This window comes from Heptranchias perlo, unplaced genomic scaffold, assembly GCF_035084215.1.
Source record: "Heptranchias perlo isolate sHepPer1 unplaced genomic scaffold, sHepPer1.hap1 HAP1_SCAFFOLD_224, whole genome shotgun sequence".
Taxonomy (NCBI): Eukaryota; Metazoa; Chordata; class Chondrichthyes; order Hexanchiformes; family Hexanchidae; genus Heptranchias; species Heptranchias perlo.
In genome coordinates, this window is record NW_027139238.1 from 317,124 (window position 1) to 339,971 (window position 22,848).

Consider the following 22,848-nt stretch of genomic DNA (forward strand, 5'->3'; position numbering starts at 1 on the left):
CCGCCTTCTTGAACCGCTGCAGTCCGTGTGGTGAAGGTTCTCCCACAGTGCTGTTAGGTAGCGAGTTCCAGGATTTTGACCCAGTGACGATGAAGGAACAGCGATATATTTCCAAGTCAAGATGGTATGAGACTTGGAGGGGAACGTGCAGGTGGTGTTGTTCCCATGTGCCTGCTGCCCTTGTCCTTCTAGGTGGTAGAGGTCGCGGGTTTGGGAGGTGCTGTCGAAGAAGCCTTAGTGAGTTGCTGCAGTGCATCCTAGTTCTGGACACAAGTCTTCAGCACTACAGCTGGGATGTTGTCGGGGCCCATAGCCTTTGTTGTATCCAGTGCACTCAGCCGTTTCTCGATATCACATGAAGCGAATCGAATTGGCTGAAGACTGGCTTCTGTAATGGCGGGGATATCGGGAGGAGGCTGAGATGGATCATCCGCTCGGGCCTTCTGGCTGGGAAAAAGGGAAAGTTATGCTTGACCAAACTTACTGAATTCTTTGAAGTAACAGAAAGAGTAGACAAGGGTAATGCAGTAGATGTAATGTAATAGATTGAAAAGGCCTCCAATAAGATACCGCATTGTAGGCTTTTGGCTAAGGTCAGAGCATGTGGAGTCAGGGGACAGGTAGCAGAATGGATAGGAGTTGGCTACAAAACAGAAAACAGAGTAGGGGTTAAATGTAGCTGCTCAGACTGGCAAGAAGTGGGAAATGGTGTTCCACAAGGATTGGTGCAGAGACCACTGTTGTTCACAATTTACATTAATGATTTGGATTTGGGAATCGGAAGCACAATTTCAAAATTTGCAGCCAACACCAAATTGGGGGGTGTAGTTAGGGTTAGGAAAAATGCGTCAAATTGCAAGAGGACATTAATAAACTTGCAGAAAAGTAGCGACACAGGTTAATAGGCCATAAAAAAAGCAAATCAAGCACTGGGGTTCATTTCTAGAGGGATAGAATTGAAGTCAATGGGAATCAGGGGGAAAAGTCTCCAGTGGCTGGAGTCATACCTGGCACAAAGGAAGATGGTAGTGGTTGTTGGAGGCCAATCATCTCAGCCCCAGGACATTGCTGCAGGAGTTCCTCAGGGCAGTGTCCTAGGCCCAACCATCTTCAGCTGCTTCATCAATGACCTTCCCTCCATCATAAGGTCAGAAATGGGGATGTTCGCTGATGATTGCACAGTGTTCAGTTCCATTCGCAACCCCTCAGATAATGAAGCAGTCCGAGCCCGCATGCAGCAAGACCTGGACAACATCCAGGCTTGGGCTCATAAGTGGCAAGTAACATTCGCGCCAGATAAGTGCCAGGCAATGAGCATCTCCAACAAGAGAGAGTCTAACCACCTCCCCTTGATATTCAACGGCATTACCATCGCCGAATCCCCCACCATCAACATCCTGGGGGTCACCATTGACCAGAAACTTAACTGGACCAGCCATATAAATACTGTGGCTACGAGAGCAGGTCAAAGGCTGGGTATTCTGCGGCGAGTGACTCACCTCCTGACTCCCCAAAGCCTTTCCACCATCTACAAGGCACAAGTCAGGAGTGTGATGGAATACTCTCCACTTGCCTGGATGAGTGCAGCTCCAACAACACTCAAGAAGCTCGACACCATCCAAGATAAAGCAGCCCGCTTGATTGGCACCCCATCCACCACCCTAAACATTCACTCCCTTCACCACCAGCGCACTGTGGGCTGCAGTGTGCACCATCCACAGGATGCACTGCAGCAACTCGCCAAGGCTTCTTCGACAGCACCTCCCAAACCCGCGACCTCTACCACCTAGAAGGACAAGGGCAGCAGGCGCATGGGAACAACACCACCTGCACGTTCCCCTCCAAGTCACACACCATCCCGACTTGGAAATATATCGCCGTTCCTTCATTGTCGCTGGGTCAAAATCCTGGAACTCCCTTCCTAACAGCACTGTGGGAGAACCGTCACCACACGGACTGCAGCGGTTCAAGAAGGCGGCTCACCACCACCTTCTCGAGGGCAATTAGGGATGGGCAACAAATGCCGGGCTTGCCAGCGACGCCCACATCCCGTGAACGAATAAAAAAAAAGAATGGGCATGTAACTGGCAAATGAATTTCAAAATAGATAAATGCACCATCTCGCACTTTGGTAGGAAGAATAAGGAGGCCACATACTGCTTGGATAACAAAAGTCTAAACGGGATAGAGGAATCTGGGGGTACAGATACACAAATCACTAAAAGTAGCGACACAGGTTAATAGGCCATAAAAAAAAGCAAATCAAGCACTGGGGTTCATTTCTAGAGGGATAGAATTGAAAAGCAAAGAAATTATGTTAAACTCGTATAGAACCTTGGTTAGACCACAGTTGGAGTACTGTGAACAGTTCTGGTCTCCATATTATAGAAAGGATATAGAGGGATTGCAGAGGGTGCAAAAATGATTCACAAGATTGATACCAGAACTGAGAGGATATTCTTATCAGGAAAGGCTGAACAGGCTGGGGCTCTTTTCTCTACAAAAGAGAAGGCTGAAGGGTGACCTAATAGAGGTCTTTAAGATAATGATAGGGTTTGATAGAGTGGACAGAGAAAATGTTTCCACTCTGGGGGAGCCCAAAACCAGAGGTCATAAATATAAAATAGTCACTAATAAATCCAATAGGGAATTCAGGAGAAACTTCTTTACCCAAAGAGAGGTTAGAATGTGGAATGTACCACAAGGAGTAGTTGAGGTAAGTAGCATAGATGCATTTAACGGGAAGCTAGATAAGCACATGAGGGAGAAAGGAATAGAAGGATATGCTGATAGGGTGAGATGAAGAAGGGAGAAGGCTCGTGTGCAGCATAAACCAGTTGGGCAAATGGCCTGTTTCTGTGCTGTCGTTTTGATGTAACTCGATGTAAGAAATGAAATATTTTATCAGAGAAAACCCAGGACAATGAAAATATACTCCTTAACTGAGATAAAGAGAGCAAAAATTAAGATTCTTAAAGAAACTATCGAGTAGAGCTAATTCTGTAAATACAAATCCTTTTTGCAGCAAATCCAGTCCACCAGCTTATCCACCTTGATGTCACGGGACTGGCAGGATCCTGGGCTGCCCCAGAAATACTGCCAGTTATACCTCCTGTACACTAAACGGTAAACACACCTCTATAAAAGGTATACTTGCTATATAGGTCTGTAAATTACATAGAAACTACAGCACAGAAACAGGCCATTCTGACCAACTGGTCTATGCTGGTGTTTATACTCCACCCAAACCTCCTCCCACTCATTATCTCTTCCCATCCTGCCCCCATATCCCTCTATACCCTTCTCCCTCATGTATGCATCAAGCCTCCCCTTAAACGCGAATTGCTTCAACCACTCAATGTGGCAGCAAGTTCCACATTCTCACCACACTGTGTAAAGAACAACAAATGATTCTATGCGAGCTGGGTTCGAACCTGCGAGGGGAAACCCCATTAAACTTCGCTCCTGGCCATCACAGCTGTGATGCCACTTCCAAACAGCAATCAATCCAAGACAGATCGATTGCCATTTGGAGACAGGCAGACCAGTAATGGAGTACATTCCATCAATTCCTAGCACTCTACTCACTCTAACCAGACCAGCCTGCACCCTCTCCACTCGGGCTGCAGGATGGGCTCCCCTGCTGCGCAAGCACCCGTTCAAAATATTAAAATAACCCCATCCCCAGAATTTGGGACAAATTGAAGTTCAGCTCTGCCATTCTGCCACAGGAATTTCTACACTTAAGATCCCTTGAACATGGCTAATGTGAGCAACCAGTGAGAAGAAATCAATGAATCAAGGAAATCCCTTATTTCTTGGGAAGATCCAGTATACACAGATAGCTACATTAAATAATAGGCTTAATATTTACTTAAGAACTTGATGCTGCTTGTATAACAGCATCCCAGCTCCCTATTTTTGTTTGAGTTAATCTAGTATATCAACTCTAAGTTTGAATCAGTCAACATAAATCCAACACACTGCCATTACACAAAAGGTATATGACTTGAATAACGTGTCCCATTGTAAATGTGACCTTGGTATGATAATGTTGACTATCCCTGCGACACTGGGTTTGTAGGCAAGAAGAGAAGCCACTTGGGCAAGATGGACAGCTAAATATATCAAATGTTTTTCCTCATACTAGTGATATGTGCATGATTCATTGTTAAACAATCAACGATGAACAACTTTACAATTTGCTGACTGGCAAAGGCACTGATGCACAATTTCAGAGCTAGAAATTGAAATAACATCCTGTGGTTTGCTATTAATCTAAAAATAGTTGTCCATTTATTGCATTTTATTTTTCAATAACATGAAGGGCCACATGATTAAACTGCACCAAAAATAAGCTGTGAAGAAAGGATAAGGTTACAAAGAACGACAATTCTCCTCATTAGGCGCACACAGGAAGGCTTGGAAACAAAGCTATTGTGATGGATTAACAGCACAGCAACTTCCATTTATATAACACCTTTAGCAGACAAAACGTTCCAAGGCACTTTAAAGGTTAAGGAGAAAATGGATGCCAAGCTAGAAATTGGGTGGGCTAACTAAAAACACACAACTTTAAATATTTGTCATTCAGTTTAGAATCTATTTCATATCACTAAACAGCTTTGTTTCAAAGTTTTTATTTCAGTTTAGTGTTGAAGATAAGCCACGCCTGCCTGTGTTGTGAAATGAAACACTTTTCCACTTTTTATAACCAGTATCCGCATTACACAGGCCACAGATTGGGTGAAGGATGAAGTTCTTTGCACCATGCTCATACAAGAGGATATCAAAACAACAACTTGCATTTACAGTTCAACTTTAACATAGTAAAACGTCCCAAGGCACTTCACAGGAACATAATCAGACAAAAATTGACACTGAGCTAAAGGAGATATTAGGATGGGTGGCCAAAACGTTGGTCAAAGAGCTGATTTTAAGGAAGTTCTTAAAAGGAGGTGGGGAGCTTTAAGGAGGGAATTCCAGCGCTCAGGGCCTACCTGGCTTATTGCATGGCCACCGATAGTGGGGTGAAGGAAGTGGGGGATGCACAAGAGGCCAGAGTTGGAGGAATGCAGAATTCTTGGAGGGTTGTGGGGCTGGAGGAGGTTACAGAGTTAGGGAGGAGTGAGGGCATGGAGGGATTTGAACATGAGGATGAGAATTTTAACATCAAGGCATTGCCGGACTGGGAGTCAACGTAGGTCAGGGAGCACAGGGGTGATGGGTGAACGGGTGCGAGTTAGGATATGAGCAGCAGAGTTTTGGATGAGCTAAAGTTTATGGAGGGTGGAAGATGGGAGGCCAGCCAGGAAAGCATTGGAATAATCAAGTCTAGAGGTAACAAAGGCATGGATGAGGGTTTCAGCAGCAGATAAGCTGAGACAGGGGCGGAGACGGGCGATGTTACGGAGGTGGAAGTAGGGGGTCTTGCTGATGGAGAGAATATTGGGTCGGAAGCTCAGCTCAGGGTCAAATAGGACGCAGAGGCTGCGAACGGTCTGGTTCAGATCAAGACTGTGGCCAAGGAGGGGGATGGAACCAGTGGCGAGAGAACGGAGTTCATGGCGGGGACCGAAGACACTGGCTTCGGTCTTCTCAATGTTTAATTGAGAAGAAATTGTGCATCACCCAGGACTGGATGTTGGACAAGCAGCGTGACAACAGAGGCAGTGGAGGGGTCGAGAAGTATTGGTGAGGTAGAGCTGGCTGCCATGAGCGTAGTGTGGAAACTGACGTCGTGTTTTTGGATGATGTCGCCAAGGGCCAGTAAGTAGATGAGAAATAGGAGGGGGCCAAGGATAAATCCTTGGGGGACTCGAGGTAACCATGCGGGAGTGGGAAGAGAAGCCACTGCAGGAGATTCTCTGGCTACAACTGGACAGGAATGGATCCAGGCGAGCGCAGTCCCACCCGGCTGGACAATGGAAGGGAGGCGATGGAGGAGGATGGTGTGATCAACTGTGTCAAAGACTGCATACAGGTCGAGAAGGATGAGGATGGATAGTTTACCACGGTCATAGCCATCTGTGACTTTGATTCGGGCCGTTTCAGTGCTGTGGCGGAGCGGAAATCTATTTGAAGAGGTTCAATTGCAGGAAAAATGGGCACGGATTTGGTATATCAGCCAACCACTGAACCACTTTATGACATTTCCATTTCACTCATCAGCCATCCTCGTGGGCTCAGTGAGGTCATCTGTTTAGGAGTAAATTACACAGACAGAACTGCTGGAACAAATGGAAAAGCCCCATTTCTTCTCCATAGCCTGCAAATGAAATCACACACTTCAAAGTCACACTTCCTGGGATTTGGTTAGTGGGTTACAGAGAAAAAACAGGCAATCACCAGTTTTGTTTTAAGAAAGTAATTTGTCCAAAACCAATATAGCAAGGAAAGTGACAGCCAAAGACAAGCCTTTCATCCCATCAGTTTAGGCTGGATTCAAACTCAAATCCCAGTCATAGGTAAATTCATCCATCCCAATCTGTGCTGCCAGATTTTTTAAAAATTGCTTCCTTAGTGATAAACAAGGTCCCATCAAAGTTTTTGAAAAGTGAATCTGTTTACCACTATAAACATTACAATTGTCAATCACTCCAAATAAAGAAGGCCCTTTCGAGTGAGTTTTTCTTCTTCTAGATTTCCGAAATGTGGAGTTTCCACTGATCTTGGCACCCAGATGTGTGACGCTAAATGAACACAGACAACCAGCTACTTGCCTCCTGCCCTACAAGCAATCCGAAGAGACATGCCTTCAAGGTGGCCCCTCTTTGCAGGTTGCCATGGCTGAGTGCACGTGCAAATTGTTGTATGCATGCTTTTTTTTTTTAAAAAAGCTTTTTTTAGAACCATGTAAAAAGTCACATAAAAGGTAAAGGGCAGCCAGAACCAGATGGGGAAGAGACAGATTGGGTGGCAGTATCTGCTTTCTTTGCAACCCCTTTTTTCCCCCCACTTGTCAAACCCTGGTTTGCTTGTAATGTGAACCAGACAGCTGCTTTGAATAGTTCCACTGAATCTCCAATAGAGTCTATCGCTATCCAGTGAAGAGGATAATGATAGACTTCAAAAGGATATAGACAGGCTGGTGGCATGGGCGAACACATGGCAGATGAAATTTAACGCAGAAAAATACATTTCAATAGGAAGAATGAGGCGAGGCAACATAAACTAAAGGACACAATTCTAAAAGGGGTACAAAAACAGAGAGATTGAAACGTAGAAAATTTACGGCAAGGAGGCCATTTGGCCCATCATATCTGTGCCAGTCGAAATAGAATTACCCAACCCAATCCCACTTTCCAGCGCTTGGTCCATAGCCTTGTAGGTTGCGGCACTTCAAGTGCATATCCAGGTACCTTTCAAATGAGATGAAAGTTTCTGCCTCTACCACCCTTTCAGGCAGTGAGTTCCAGACCCCCACCACCCTCTGGGTGAAAATAATTTTCCTCAGCTCCCCTCTAATCCTTCTACCAGCTACTTTAAATCTATGCCCCCTGGTTATTGACCTCTCTGCTAAGGGAAATAGGTCCTTCCTGTCCACTCCATCTAGGCTCCTCAATTAAATCACCCCTCAGCCTCCTCTGATCCAAAGAAAACTACACCAGCCTATCCAATCTTTCCTCATAGCTAAAATTCTCCAGTCCAGGTCTGGGGGTATATGTGCACAAATTGTTGAAGGTGGCAGGGCAGGTTGAGAAAGCGGTTAAAAAAGCACATGGGATCCTGGGCTTTATAAATAGAGACACAGAATACAAAAGCAAGAAAGTCATGATGAACTTTTATAAAACACTGGTTCGGCCACAACTGGAGTATTGGAGTATTGTGTCCAATTCTGGGCACCGCACTTTGGGAAAGATGTGAAGGCCTCAGAGAGGGTGCAGAAGAGATTTACGAGAATGATTCCAGGGATGAGGGTCTTTAGTTACATGGACAGACTGGAGAAGCTGGGATTGTTCTCCTTGGAACAGAGATAGTTGCGAGGAGATTTGATAGAGGTATTTAAAATCATGAAGGGTCCAGACAGAGTAGATAGAGAGAAACTGTTCCCACTGGAGGGTGCAGAATTCTTAAATTGCATACAGGAGAATTTTTTTAGCCAGTATATGAGGGGGTGGACATATGAGGAGAGGTTGAGTAGATTGGGACTCTACTCATTGGAGTTCAGAAGAATGAGAGGCGATCTTATTGAAACATATAAGATTGTGAAGGGGCTTGATCGGGTTGATGCAGTAAGGATGTTCCCAAAGATGGGTGAAACTAGAACTAGGGGGCATAATCTTAGAATAAGGGGCTGCTCTTTCAAAACTGAGATGAGGAGAAACTTCTTCACTCAGAGGGTGGTAGGTCTGTGGAATTTGCTGCCCCAGGAAGCTGTGGAAGTTACATCATTAGATAAATTTAAAACAGAAATAGACAGTTTTCTAGAAGTAAAGGGAATTAGGGGTTATGGGGAGCGGGCAGGAAATTGGACATGAAGCTGAGTTCGGATCGGTCAATGCCCTGTGGGTGGCGGAGAGGGCCCAGGGGCTGTGTGGCCGGGTCCTGCTCCTACTTCTTGTGTTCTTTAGATTTGTGGTTGGGATCAGATCAGCCATGATCTTATTGAATGGCGGAGCAGGCTCGAGGGGCCGATTGGCCTACTCCTGCTCCTATTTCTTATGTCCTTATGTTCTTATGTAAGCCCAATGAGAGGGGGCAGTTCTGGATTTAGTTCTCGGAAATGAAGAGGGGCAGGTGGAAGAAGTAGCAGTGGGAGAACATTTTGACGTTAGTGATCATAATAGTTAGTTTTAGCATAGTTATGGAAAAGGACAAAGTCAGCACAGGAGTTAAAGTTTTCAATTGGGGAAAGGCCAATTTTACTAAACTGAGAAAGTGATTTAGCAAAAGTAAACTGGAAACAGCTACTTGAAGGAAAATCAGTGTCAGAGCAGTGGGAGACATTGAAAGGGGAGATTCAAGGGGTTCAGGGTAAACATGTTCCCACAAAGAAAAAGGGAGGGGCTGCCAAATCTAGAGCCCCCTGGATGTCAAGAAGTATTCAGGGTAAAATAAGGCAGGAAAGGAAAGCCCATGATAGACACCGGGAACTCAATACTACGGAAAGCTTAGAGGAGTATACAAAGTGCAGGGGTAAAGTTAAAAAGGAAATTAGGAAAGCAAAAAGAGGGCATGAAAAAATATTAGCAGTAAAATCAAAGAAAACCCAAAGATGTTTTATAAATACATTAAGAGCAAGAGGATAACTAAGGAAAGAGTAGTGCCTATTAGAGACCAAAAAGGTAAACTGTGTGTGGAGGCAGAAGATGTGGGTATGGTTCTTAATGAATACTTTGTATCTGTCTTCACAAAGGAGAGGGATGATGCAGGGATTGAAGTTAAGGAGGAGGAGTGTGAAATATTGGATGGGATAAACACAGTGAGAGAGGAAGTATTAAGGGGATTAGCATCTTTGAAAGCGGATAAATCACTAGGGCCGGATGAAATGTATCTCAGGCTCTTAAAAGAAGCCAGGGAGGAAATAGCGGAGGCTTTAACAATCATTTTCCAAACTTCACTGGATTTAGGCATAGTGCTGGAGGATTGGAGGACTGCTAACGTTGTACCGTTGTTAAAAAGGGAGCGAAGGATAGACCGAGTAATTACAGGCCAGTCAGCCTAACCTCGGTGGTGGGCAAATTATTGGAATCAATTCTGAGGGACAGGATAAACAATCACTTAGAAAGGCACGGACTAATCAAGGACAGTCAATACAGATTTGTTAAGGGGAGGTCGTGTCTGACTAACTTGATTGAATTTTTCGAGGTGACGAGGAGGATCGATGAGAGTAGCACAATTGATGTAGTCTACATGGATTTTAGCAAGGCTTTTGACAAGGTCCAACATGGCAAACTGGTCAAAAAAGTAAAAGCCCATGGGATCCAAGGGAATGTGGCAAATTGGATCCAAAATTGGCTCAGTGGCAGGAAGCAAAGGGTAATGGTCGACGGGTGTTTTTGCGACTGGAAGGCTGTTTCCAGTGGGGTCCCGCAGGGCTCGGTACTAGGTCCTTTGCTTTTTGTGGTATACATTAACGATTTGGACTTAAACGTAGGGGACATGATTAAGAAATTTGCGGATGACACAAAGATAGGCCGTGTGGTTGATAGTGAGGAGGAAAGCTGTAGACTGCAGGAAAATATCAATGGACTGGTCAGATGGGCAGAAAAGTGGCAAATGGAGTTCAATCTGGAGAAGTGTGAGGTAATGCATTTGGGGAAAGCAAACAAGGCAAGGGAATACACAATAAATGGGAGGATACTGAGAGGTGTAGAGGAAGTGAGGGACCTTGGAGTGCATGTCCACAGATCCCTGAAGGTAGCAGGACAGGGTCCCGCACCCCACCCCCCCACCCGGGACCCTGCCGTCGGTCCCGCCCCCCCCCAGGATCCTGCCCTGGGTCCTGCCCCCCCCCAGGATCCTGCCCTCAGTCCCGGTCCTGCCCCCCCAGGATCCTGGTCCCGGTCCCGCCTCACCACCCTCCCCAGGACCCTGCCCTTGGTCCCACCCCACCCCCAGGACCCTGCCCTCGGTCCCACTCCCCCCCCGCCCCCCAGGATCCTGCCCTCGCTCCCACTCCCCCCCCGCCCTCCAGGATCCTGCCCTCGGTCCCACTCCCCCCCCCCCCCCCGCCGACCCCAGGATCCTGCCCTCGGTCCCACTCCCCCCCCCCCCCCCCCCCGCCGACCCCAGGATCCTGCCCTCGGTCCCACTCCCCCCCCCCCCCCCCCCCCGCCGACCCCAGGATCCTGCCCTCGGTCCCACTCCCCCCCCCCCCTCCCCCACCCCACGATCCTGCCCTCGGTCCCCCCCCCCCCCCCCCCCCCCAGGATCCTGCCCTCGGTCCCAGTCCCCCCCCCCCACAGGATCCTGCCCTCGGTCCCAGTCCCCCCCCCCCACAGGATCCTGCCCTCGGTCCCAGTCCCCCCCCCCCCAGGATCCTGCCCTCGGTCCCAGTCCCCCCCCCCCCCCCAGGATCCTGCCCTCGGTCCCAGTCCCCCCCCCCCCCAGGATCCTGCCCTCGGTCCCAGTCCCCCCCCCCAGGATCCTGCCCTCGGTCCCAGTCCCCCCCCCAGGATCCTGCCCTCGGTCCCACTCCCCCCCCCCCAGGATCCTGCCCTCGGTCCCACTCCCCCCCCCCCCCAGGATCCTGCTCTCGGTCCCACTCCCCCCCCCCCTCCCCCACCCCAGGATCCTGCCCTCGGTCCCACTCCCCCCCCCCCTCCCCCACCCCAGGATCCTGCCCTCGGTCCCACTCCCCCCCCCCTCCCCCACCCCAGGATCCTGCCCTCGGTCCCAGTCCCCCCCCCCCAGGATCCTGCCCCCGGTCCCACTCCCCCCCCCCCCCCCCCCCCCAGGATCCTGCCCTCGATCCCGGTCCCGCCCCGCCCGCCCCCCCAGGATCCTGCCCTCGATCCCGGTCCTGCCCCGCCCCCCCCCAGGATCCTGCCCTCGATCCCGGTCCTGCCCCGCCCCCCCCCCAGGATCCTGCCCTCGATCCCGCCCCCCCCCCCCCCCAGGATCCTGCCCTCGCTCCCACTCCCCCCCGCCCCCCAGGATCCTGCCCTCGGTCCCACTCCCCCCCCCCCCCCCCCCCGCCGACCCCAGGATCCTGCCCTCGGTCCCACTCCCCCCCCCCTCCCCCACCCCACGATCCTGCCCTCGGTCCCCCCCCCCCCCCCCCCCCCAGGATCCTGCCCTCGGTCCCAGTCCCCCCCCCCCAGGATCCTGCCCTCGGTCCCAGTCCTCCCCCCCCCCCAGGATCCTGCCCTCGGTCCCAGTCCTCCCCCCCCCCCAGGATCCTGCCCTCGGTCCCAGTCCCCCCCCCCCCAGGATCCTGCCCTCGGTCCCAGTCCCCCCCCCCCCAGGATCCTGCCCTCGGTCCCAGTCCCCCCCCCAGGATCCTGCCCTCGGTCCCACTCCCCCCCCCCCCCCAGGATCCTGCCCTCGGTCCCACTCCCCCCCACCCCCGACCCCAGGATCCTGCCCTCGGTCCCACTCCCCCCCCCCCCAGGATCCTGCCCTCGGTCCCACTCCCCCCCCCCCTCCCCCCCCCCAGGATCCTGCCCTCGGTCCCACTCCCCCCCCCCCAGGATCCTGCCCCCGGTCCCACTCCCCCCCCCCCCCCCCCCAGGATCCTGCCCCCGGTCCCACTCCCCCCCCCCCCCCCCCAGGATCCTGCCCTCGATCCCGGTCCTGCCCCGCCCCCCCCCCAGGATCCTGCCCTCGATCCCGGTCCTGCCCCGCCCCCCCCCCCCAGGATCCTGCCCTCGATCCCGGTCCTGCCCTGCCCCCCCCCCCCCAGGATCCTGCCCTCGATCCCGCCCCGCCCCCCCCCCCCCCAGGATCCTGCCCTCGATCCCGCCCCGCCCCCCCCCCCCCCCCAGGATCCTGCCCTCGATCCCGCCCCGCCCCCCCCCCCCCAGGATCCTGCCCTCGATCCCGCCCCGCCCCCCCCCCCCCCCAGGATCCTGCCCTCGATCCCGCCCCGCCCCCCCCCCCCCCAGGATCCTGCCCTCGATCCCGCCCCGCCCCCCCCCCCCCCCCCCCCAGGATCCTGCCCTCGATCCCGCCCCGCCCCCCCCCCCACCCAGGATCCTGCCCTCGATCCCGCCCCGCCCCCCCCCCACCCAGGATCCTGCCCTCGATCCCGCCACCCCCCACGCACCCCCCCCCCCCCGCCATCAGTCCTCTCTAATATAATCAATCACAACATTGTATGGAAATTAAAATGAAATGAATTCTGTTTCTTTACACTCCTATATTAATGATATATTCTACCTTTGCCATCTTTACACTGAGGTATGGAGTTAAAACTTCATCCCAGCTCTGTCACCTGGTGCTGCAATCTCCTCAGTATAACTCTTCATTTCTTCATAGGAACTTTCAAGATAGCAGCTAAATTGCTGTGGAGCAGGAGGTACACTGGTTAAAGCTAGGTCTGTACAGACTAGTTCACAGGGCTGATCTGGGGCATAATCTGTCACATTATTCAAAGGTAAGACAGCCATTTAACTATATGCTGCTGATATTGCTGACATAATACGATGATTCTGCTTCTACTCATGTATCACCCCCCTGCTGACAAAAAAAAAACAAAAATTCCTTCTTGCATCATATGGATGACCTGAGAACTATGTGTGCGTCACACATCATTAGCTGCAGCTACACACCAGCGTAAGCGTCTCCCTGAGGAATTAAACACCATTCCTATCAAGTGCTCTTTAATTTGTCCTATAATTTTGGTAAATGCAGATGCCTATTTACAATATTACACTACCTACAGTAAAGTAATGCCCATTGACCAATGATATGTTGAAATTAATATATTCACAAAAATTAGTACTTACGTATCTTTTGTTGTTCCCGCAGGACCTGGAATGTATTAAAAAAATGCAGTGAGCATTGTGGAAACAATACATTTTAATCAGCAACAATTCTTGGTCCCAGTGTTCATTTCCCCAACCCTTGTTAAACATCTACAACAAATCTCTCTTTAGAAACATAGGAACAGGAGGAGGCCATTCAGCTTGTTCAGTCATCCAATTAGATCGTGTCTGATTTGTATCTACCTGCCTTGGTTCCACATTCTTAATACACCCTGCCCAACAAAATCCATCAATCTCAGTTTTGAAATTTCAATTGACCCCCAGCCTCAACAGCTTTTTGGGGGAAGAGCGTTCCAGATTTCCACTTTGTGTGAAGAAGTGCTTCCTGACATCACTCCTCGACAGCCTAGCTCCAATTTTAAGGTTATCCCCCCTTGTTCTGGACTCCCCCCAACAGAGGAAATAGTTTCTCTCTATCTACCCTATCAATCCTTTAATCATCTTAAACCCACCTCAGTTGGATCACCCCTTAATCTTCTATACTCGAGGAATACAAGCCTAGTCTGTGCAACCAGTCCTCACTATTTAACCCTTTTAGCCCTGGTATCATTCTGGTGAATCTGCGCTGCCACCCCCTCCAAGGCCAATCTATCCTTCCTGAGGTGCGGTGCCCCGAACTGAAGGCAGTCCCAGATGGGGTCTAACCAGAGCTCTGTACAACTGGAACATCACTTCCACCCCTTTGTATTCCAGTCCCCTCGAGATAAAGGCCAACATTCCATTAGTCTTTTTAATTATTTTTTGTACCTGGCCACTAGTTTTTAATGATTTCTGTACTTGGACCCCTAAATCTCTCTGCTCCCCCACAGTTCCGAGCTTCTCACCATTTAGAAAATACTCTGATCTCTTTTTCTTAGGTCCAAAGTGGATGACCTCAACTTTCCCACATTGGGCAAAAACCGTGGCAGATGGAGTTCAAATTGGATATACTGTTATTTCATCCAAGGTTATTTATTAAATATAGTGAGAAGCTGAGGCCCCAGTACAGATACCTGGGGGACACCACTTGTCACATCCCTGCCAATTGAGTACATACCCTTTATCCCCACTCTCTGTCTCCTACCTCCTAACCAATTCCCTACCCGTGTCAAAAGGTTCCCTCCAATTCCATGAGTGTCCATTTTTGCTAACCGCCCCTTATGTGGAACTTATATGGATTTCCAGAAGAAATTCGATAAAGGAACACCCATAGACACTCCCTTATCCACGTAGTGACCTCCTCAAAAAATTCAGTTAGGTTCATTAGACATGACTTACTGTTTACAAATCCATTCTGACTCTCTCTCTGATCAGTTTCATGTTGGTCCAAGTGTTCAGTCACTCTGTCCCTAATGACAGATTCTAGAAACTTCCCCACAACAGAGATTACACTCATAGGTCTATAATTTCCTGGTTTATCTCTCCCACCCATCTTAAATAGTGGTATGACATTGGCAGTTTTCTAATCCAAGGGGACAATTCCTGAATCGGGAGAGTTTTGGACGATCATGACCGGAGCATCTACAATTTCTTCACCTATTTCTTTAAATACTCTGGGGTGGACACCATCGGGTCCTGGAGATTTGTCGATCTTCAGTCTCACTATTTTCTCCATTACTATTTTTTTAAACTTATATTGAATCTAATAAGTTCCTCCCCTTGATTTATTTGTATTTTTCCTCGTATCTCTGGTATTTTATCCTCTTCCTCTACTGTGAAGACCAATACAAAGTAATTATTTAGTAAGTCTGCCATTTCCTGATTTCCAATTACAATATCACCTGTGTCTGTCAATAAGGGCCCACATTACCCTGGGCCCCCCTCTTTCTCTTAATATATTTGTAAAAACCTTCACTGTTGTCCTTGATATCCCTCCCAAGCTTTTTCTCCTATTCTCTTTTTCAGCTCTTACCGCTTTCTTTGTATCCCTTTGCTGTTCTTTATATCTCTCCCAGTCATTGCATTTGTATAATCTCTTTCTAGTTTGACACTATCTTTGACCAAGATTGTTTAATGACACAAGTAGAGCTCTTGCTCTTTAGGGGTAAGTACAGGTCTTCTATTGTTCCAAATGCTTCTTTGGACACCTCACACTGTTCAACTGTAGTTTTATCCATTCCCTTCCTACCCCGCGTCCCCCCGCCCCGTTTAATATCAGGGTCAAAGTCTCCCATTTACCAGTCTATATTAACCCAAAGTGCTTTAGAAATATTCGTGCATTGTTAAATTTGTGTCTGTACAACCTGTCCATCATCCCTCCAGTCTCATATCTCCATTTCACAATAAAAAATTAAACAGAGCATCAATCAAATCCTATGAAAAGCTTAGACATTCCATATTCTGATAACTGATACTGATTTATACACCCAATTTTCCCTTTATTATGGAAAGGAGAGGTTAGTGGAATTTATTTTTTGATGCAGTTTATGTAAATGCCCTAAGAAACAGGAGGTGAAAGCAGGGTTCTACAAGAGCATTCATAAGGGAAGCGGATAAATATGTTAACAAAAAGTGTGTAGAAAGGAAAAAAAGGAAAAGGGCGCGGTGGACGTCGAGTGCAGGAAAATCTGCTAAAGTGGCAAGGAGAAAGAGAAAACTAGCAAGAGAAGGGGGAGGAAGGGATTAAAAGGGAATTCGGGGGTGAAGAAAGCTCGAGGGGAGTGGAGGGCAGAACATACACGTCGGCAAGGGGCAGTCAAGAGAAGGAGAGCAATAGCGAGGGCGGAGGGAGCGCAAGAGACAGCAAAGGGGAGAGAGACAGACACAGACAAAAGAGTTGGGAGGAAGAGGAATGCAAAATCAGAGGAGGTGCAAAGGAAAGATAAAAGAGGGGGAAGGAGGAAGGGAGTGGAGGGTCAGGGAGTGGAGGGTGAACAGGGTAGGCAGGGCATGGATCGGGCAGGATCTGCTCTCACACACACCCTGGCAGCCCACCCCCTGGCAGCCCACCCCCTCCCCCACCACCCGGGCTCACACTCGCAGCCCACCCCGTCCCCCCCCGGGGTCACACTCGCAGCCCGCCCCGTCCCCCACCCCGGGCTCACACTCGCAGCCCAGCCCGCCCCGTCCCCCACCCGGGCTCACACTCGCAGCCCGCCCCGTCCCCCCCCGGGCTCACACTCGCAGCCCGCCCCGTCCCCCACCCCGGGCTCACACTCGCAGCCCAGCCCGCCCCGTCCCCCACCCGGGCTCACACTCGCAGCCCGCCCCGTCCCCCCGGGCTCACACTCGCAGCCCGCCCCGTCCCCCCGAGCTCACACGCGCAGCCCGGCCCGTCCCCCCCCCTGGGCTCACACTCGCAGCCCAGCCCGCCCCGTCCCCCCCCGGGCTCACACTCGCAGCCCGCCCCGTCCCCCCCAGGGCTCACACTCGCAGCCCGCCCCGTCCGTCCCCCCGGGCTCACACTCGCAGCCCGCGCCGTTCCCCCGCCATGGGCTCACACTCGCAGCCCGCCCCGTTCCCCCCCGCCATGGGCTCACACTCGCAGCCCGCCCCGTTCCCCCCCCCCCACCGGGCTCCCACTCGCAGCCCGCCCCGTTCTCCCCCCCCCCCCCCCCCGGGCTCACACTCGCAGCCCGCCCCGTTCCCCCGCCATGGGCTCACACTCGCAGCCCGCCCCGTTCCCCCCCGCCATGGGCTCACACTCGCAGCCCGCCCCGTTCCCCCCCGCCATGGGCTCACACTCGCAGCCCGCCCCGTTCCCCCCCCCACCGGGCTCCCACTCGCAGCCCGCCCCGTTCCCCCCCCCCCGGGCTCACACTCGCAGCCCGCGCCGTTCCCCCGCCATGGGCTCACACTCGCAGCCCGCCCCGTTCCCCCCCCCCCCACCGGGCTCCCACTCGCAGCCCGCCCCGTTCCCCCCCCCCCCCCGGGCTCACACTCGCAGCCCGCCCCGTTCCCCCCCCCCCCCCGGGCTCACACTCGCAGCCCGCGCCGTTCCCCCCGCCGTGGGCTCACACTCGCAGCCCGCCCCGTTCCCCCCCGCCATGGGCTCACACTCGCAGCCCGCCCCGTTCCCCCCCCGCCATGGGCTCACACTCGCAGCCCGCCCCGTTCCCCCCCCCCCCCACCGGGCTCACACTCGCAGCCCGCCCCGTTCCCCCGCCATGGGCTCACACTCGCAGCCCGCCCCGTTCCCCCGCCATGGGCTCACACTCGCAGCCCGCCCCGTTCCCCCCCCCCACCGGGCTCCCACTCGCAGCCCGCCCCGTTCCCCCCCGCCATGGGCTCACACTCGCAGCCCGCCCCGTTCCCCCCCCCACCGGGCTCACACTCGCAGCCCGCCCCGTTCCCCCCCCCACCGGGCTCCCACCCGCAGCCCGCCCCGTTCCCCCCCCCCCGGGCTCCCACCCGCAGCCCGCCCCGTCCCACACCCGCAGCCCGCCCCGTCCCACACCCGCAGCCCGCCCCACACCCGCAGCCCGCAGCCCGCCCCACACCCGCAGCCCGCCCCGCCCCACACCCGCAGCCCGCCCCGCCCCACACCCGCAGCCCGCCCCGCCCCACACCCGCAGCCCGCCCCACACCCGCAGCCCGCCCCACACCCGCAGCCCGCCCCGCCCCACACCCGCAGCCCGCCCCGCCCCACACCCGCAGCCCGCCCCGCCCCACACCCGCAGCCCGCCCCGTCCCACACCCGCAGCCCGCCCCGTCCCACACCCGCAGCCCGCCCCGTCCCACACCCGCAGCCCGCCCCGTCCCACACCCGCAGCCCGCCCCGTCCCACACCCGCAGCCCGCCCCGTCCCACACCCGCAGCCCGCCCCGTCCCACACCCGCAGCCCGCCCCGTCCCACACCCGCAGCCCGCCCCGTCCCACACCCGCAGCCCGCCCCGTCCCACACCCGCAGCCCGCCCCGTCCCACACCCGCAGCCCGCCCCGTCCCACACCCGCAGCCCGCCCCGTCCCACACCCGCAGCCCGCCCCGTCCCACACCCGCAGCCCGCCCCGTCCCACACCCGCAGCCCGCCCCGTCCCACACCCGCAGCCCGCCCCGTCCCACACCCGCAGCCCGCCCCGTCCCACACCCGCAGCCCGCCCCGTCCCACACCCGCAGCCCGCCCCGTCCCACACCCGCAGCCCGCCCCGTCCCACACCCGCAGCCCGCCCCGTCCCACACCCGCAGCCCGCCCCGTCCCACACCCGCAGCCCGCCCCGTCCCACACCCGCAGCCCGCCCCGTCCCACACCCGCAGCCCGCCCCGTCCCACACCCGCAGCCCGCCCCGTCCCACACCCGCAGCCCGCCCGGCTCACACTCGCAGCCCGCCCTTTTCCCCCCCGGGCTCACACTCGCAGCCCGCCCCGTCCCCCCCGGGCTCACACTCGCAGCCCGCCCCGTCCCCCCCGAGCTCACACTCGCAGCCCGCCCCGTCCCCCCCGGGCTCACACTCGCAGCCCGCCCCGTCCCCCCCGGGCTCACACTCGCAGCCCGCCCGGCTCGCACTCACAGCCCGCCCTTTTCCCCCCCGGGCTCACACTCGCAGCCCGCCCCGTACCCCCGGGCTCACACCCGCAGCCCGCCCCGTCCCCCTCCCGGGCTCACACCCGCAGCCCGCCCCGTCCCCCCCCCGGGCTCACACCCGCAGCCCGCCCCGTCCCCCCCCGGGCTCACACCCGCAGCCCGCCCCGTCCCCCCCCGGGCTCACACCCGCAGCCCGCCCTGTCCCCCCCCGGGCTCACACTCGCAGCCCGCCCGGCTCACACTCACAGCCCGCCCTGTCTCCCGGGGCTCACACTCGCAGCCCGCCCCGTCCCCCCCGGGCTCACACCCGCAGCCCGCCCCGTCCCCCCCCGGGCTCACACCCGCAGCCCGCCCCGTCCCCCCCCGGGCTCACACTCGCAGCCCGCCCGGCTCACACTCACAGCCCGCCCTGTCTCCCGGGGCTCACACTCACAGCCCGCCCCGTCCCCCCCCGGGGCTCACACTCGCAGCCCGCCCCGTCCCCCCCCGGGGCTCACACTCGCAGCCCGCCCCGTCCCCCCCCGGGGCTCACACTCGCAGCCAGCCCGGCTCACACTCACAGCCCGCTCCGTCCCCCCCCCCGGGCTCACACTCACAGCCCGCTCCGTCCCGTCCCCCCCGGGGCTCACACTCACAGCCCGCCCCGTCCCCCCGGGCTCACACTCGCAGCCAGCCCGGCTCACACTCGCAGCCCGCTCCGTCCTCCCGGGCTCACACTCGCAGCCCGCCCGGCTCACACTCGCAGCCCGCCCGGCTCACACTCGCAGCCCGCCCAGGGCTCACACTCGCAGCCCGCCCGGCTCACACTCGCAGCCCGCCCGGCTCACACTCGCAGCCCGCTCCGTCCCCCCCCCCCCGGGCTCACACTCGCAGCCCGCTCCGTCCCCCCCCGGGGCTCACACTCGCAGCCCGCCCAGGGCTCACACTCGCAGCCCGCCCAGGGCTCACACTCGCAGCCCGCCCAGGGCTCACACTCGCAGCCCGCCCAGGGCTCACACTCGCAGCCCGCCCAGGGCTCACACTCGCAGCCCGCCCAGGGCTCACACTCGCAGCCCGCCCAGGGCTCACACTCGCAGCCCGCCCAGGGCTCACACTCGCAGCCCGCCCAGGGCTCACACTCGCAGCCCGCCCAGGGCTCACACTCGCAGCCCGCCCAGGGCTCACACTCGCAGCCCGCCCAGGGCTCACACTCGCAGCCCGCCCAGGGCTCACACTCGCAGCCCGCCCAGGGCTCACACTCGCAGCCCGCCCAGGGCTCACACTCGCAGCCCGCCCAGGGCTCACACTCGCAGCCCGCCCAGGGCTCACACTCGCAGCCCGCCCAGGGCTCACACTCGCAGCCCGCCCAGGGCTCACACTCGCAGCCCGCCCAGGGCTCACACTCGCAGCCCGCCCAGGGCTCACACTCGCAGCCCGCCCAGGGCTCACACTCGCAGCCCGCCCAGGGCTCACACTCGCAGCCCGCCCAGGGCTCACACTCGCAGCCCGCCCAGGGCTCACACTCGCAGCCCGCCCAGGGCTCACACTCGCAGCCCGCCCAGGGCTCACACTCGCAGCCCGCCCAGGGCTCACACTCGCAGCCCGCCCAGGGCTCACACTCGCAGCCCGCCCAGGGCTCACACTCGCAGCCCGCCCAGGGCTCACACTCGCAGCCCGCCCAGGGCTCACACTCGCAGCCCGCCCAGGGCTCACACTCGCAGCCCGCCCAGGGCTCACACTCGCAGCCCGCCCAGGGCTCACACTCGCAGCCCGCTCCGTCCCCGTCCCCCGGGCTCACACTCGCAGCCCGCTCCGTCCCCCCCCCCCCGGGCTCACACTCGCAGCCCGCTCCGTCCCCCCCCGGGGCTCACACTCGCAGCCCGCCCAGGGCTCACACTCGCAGCCCGCCCAGGGCTCACACTCGCAGCCCGCCCAGGGCTCACACTCGCAGCCCGCCCAGGGCTCACACTCGCAGCCCGCCCAGGGCTCACACTCGCAGCCCGCCCAGGGCTCACACTCGCAGCCCGCCCAGGGCTCACACTCGCAGCCCGCCCAGGGCTCACACTCGCAGCCCGCCCAGGGCTCACACTCGCAGCCCGCCCAGGGCTCACACTCGCAGCCCGCCCAGGGCTCACACTCGCAGCCCGCCCAGGGCTCACACTCGCAGCCCGCCCAGGGCTCACACTCGCAGCCCGCCCAGGGCTCACACTCGCAGCCCGCCCAGGGCTCACACTCGCAGCCCGCCCAGGGCTCACACTCGCAGCCCGCCCAGGGCTCACACTCGCAGCCCGCCCAGGGCTCACACTCGCAGCCCGCCCAGGGCTCACACTCGCAGCCCGCCCAGGGCTCACACTCGCAGCCCGCCCAGGGCTCACACTCGCAGCCCGCCCAGGGCTCACACTCGCAGCCCGCCCAGGGCTCACACTCGCAGCCCGCCCAGGGCTCACACTCGCAGCCCGCCCAGGGCTCACACTCGCAGCCCGCCCAGGGCTCACACTCGCAGCCCGCCCAGGGCTCACACTCGCAGCCCGCCCAGGGCTCACACTCGCAGCCCGCCCAGGGCTCACACTCGCAGCCCGCCCAGGGCTCACACTCGCAGCCCGCCCAGGGCTCACACTCGCAGCCCGCCCAGGGCTCACACTCGCAGCCCGCCCAGGGCTCACACTCGCAGCCCGCCCAGGGCTCACACTCGCAGCCCGCCCAGGGCTCACACTCGCAGCCCGCCCAGGGCTCACACTCGCAGCCCGCCCAGGGCTCACACTCGCAGCCCGCCCAGGGCTCACACTCGCAGCCCGCCCAGGGCTCACACTCGCAGCCCGCCCAGGGCTCACACTCGCAGCCCGCCCAGGGCTCACACTCGCAGCCCGCCCAGGGCTCACACTCGCAGCCCGCCCAGGGCTCACACTCGCAGCCCGCCCAGGGCTCACACTCGCAGCCCGCCCAGGGCTCACACTCGCAGCCCGCCCAGGGCTCACACTCGCAGCCCGCCCAGGGCTCACACTCGCAGCCCGCCCAGAGCTTTGCACAGCGCCCAAAACTCGCCAGCGATCGTTACTGGGAACCAAACACCATCGGAATTAGCGACCGTCCGCCCAGCCCAGAGAGTCGGGTCCCGGTAAAGGGCGCTCTGGACCAGTCTCCCCCGGGGGATCGGGGTCGTAGAGTTTCCCCCTCCCTCAGGCTCTAGATGTCGCGCTGCCCCTGGCCGAGGACCGGCCTTTACCTCCGCTCTCCGTGGTGGTGGCCGTGGAATTCCCGCAGCCCATTCCGACGGCCACGGTCGGTCGGTCCGCCCGCCTGGTGCCCGAGCCCGCGATCCGCCCGCCCGCCGGGCCCGTCACCCCGGCAACGCGGCCGCCAATCACCACCGCGCGCACTCCCCTTGACGCTGGCCACGAGGCTGGCGGATCAATCAGCGGTAGGGGCGGTGCCAGGCGGCTGTCAATCAGCGGTAGGGGCGGTGCCAGGCGGCTGTCAATCAGCGGTAGGGGCGGTGCCAGGCGGCTGTCAATCAGCGGTAGGGGCCGTGCCAGCCGGCTGTCAATCAGCGGTAGGAGCGGTGCCAGGCGGCTGTCAATCAGCGGTAGGGGCGGTGCCAGCCGGCTGTCAATCAGCGGTAGGGGCGGTGCCAGGCGGCTGTCAATCAGCGGTAGGGGCGGTGCCAGGCGGCTGTCAATCAGCGGTAGGGGCGGTGCCAGGCGGCTGTCAATCAGCGGCAGGGGCCGGTGCCAGGCGGCTCAATGAGCGGCAGGGGGCGGTGCCAGTCGGCTGTCAATCAGCGGCAGGGGGCGGTGCCAGGTGGCTGAATCAGGGCAGGGGCGGTGCCAGGCAGCTGTCAATCAGGGAAGGGGTGGTGCCAGGCAGCTGTCAATCAGGGCAGGGGCGGTGCCAGGCAGCTGTCAATCAGGGCAGGGGCGGTGCCAGACGGCTCAATCAGGGCAGGGGCGGTGCCAGGCAGCTGTCAATCAGGGAAGGGGTGGTGACAGGCAGCTGTC

The 22,848-nt window shown here is 57.2% G+C and overlaps 1 long non-coding RNA gene across 1 annotated transcript; it reads right to left on the reverse strand.

The window, feature by feature from the left end:
* Positions 1-4,266: 4,266 nt before the first annotated feature.
* On the reverse strand, positions 4,267-22,139 carry LOC137310137 (uncharacterized). The gene is made up of 4 exons (XR_010960051.1): positions 22,077-22,139; positions 13,395-13,419; positions 12,826-12,950; positions 4,267-6,268 (listed from the first exon to the last, which is right to left on the reverse strand). It is a non-coding gene; the product is annotated as an uncharacterized lncRNA (long non-coding RNA).
* Between the last annotated feature and the right edge of the window lie 709 nt (positions 22,140-22,848).